This window comes from Penaeus monodon, chromosome 24 (genome assembly GCF_015228065.2).
Source record: "Penaeus monodon isolate SGIC_2016 chromosome 24, NSTDA_Pmon_1, whole genome shotgun sequence".
Lineage (NCBI taxonomy): Eukaryota > Metazoa > Arthropoda > Malacostraca > Decapoda > Penaeidae > Penaeus > Penaeus monodon.
This window is the reverse complement of record NC_051409.1, coordinates 221,961-222,182: the sequence shown is the minus strand read 5'-3', so window position 1 is coordinate 222,182 and position 222 is coordinate 221,961. Positions and strand designations below refer to the sequence as shown.

The 222-nt window shown below is 39.6% G+C and overlaps 1 protein-coding gene across 1 annotated transcript in view; it reads right to left on the bottom strand.

Moving 5' to 3' along the window:
- The window catches only part of LOC119588466 (probable chitinase 2), a 22,541-nt gene that overhangs the window by 7,171 nt on the left and 15,148 nt on the right, over positions 1-222 (bottom strand). The gene's annotated exons all lie outside the window — the stretch shown is intronic.

Genomic DNA, 222 nt, shown 5'->3' with positions numbered 1-222 from the left:
AATGTCCTTGCTATCGTTCTTATTGGTGTTGCAGTTGATGTTTTTAATGATGAAGGTGATGTACGTTTAAATCTATGATGGTGAGTGTCTGATTTCTCCGTGCGTGCGTGTCAGTCGGAGGGAAAAGTCAGGGTCGTATACTTGAATTTTGATCTTAAAATGGATGGCAAGAGTCATGGCTAATGCATCGGAACTGTGAAGTTTCTGAAAGTTCAAAAGTTA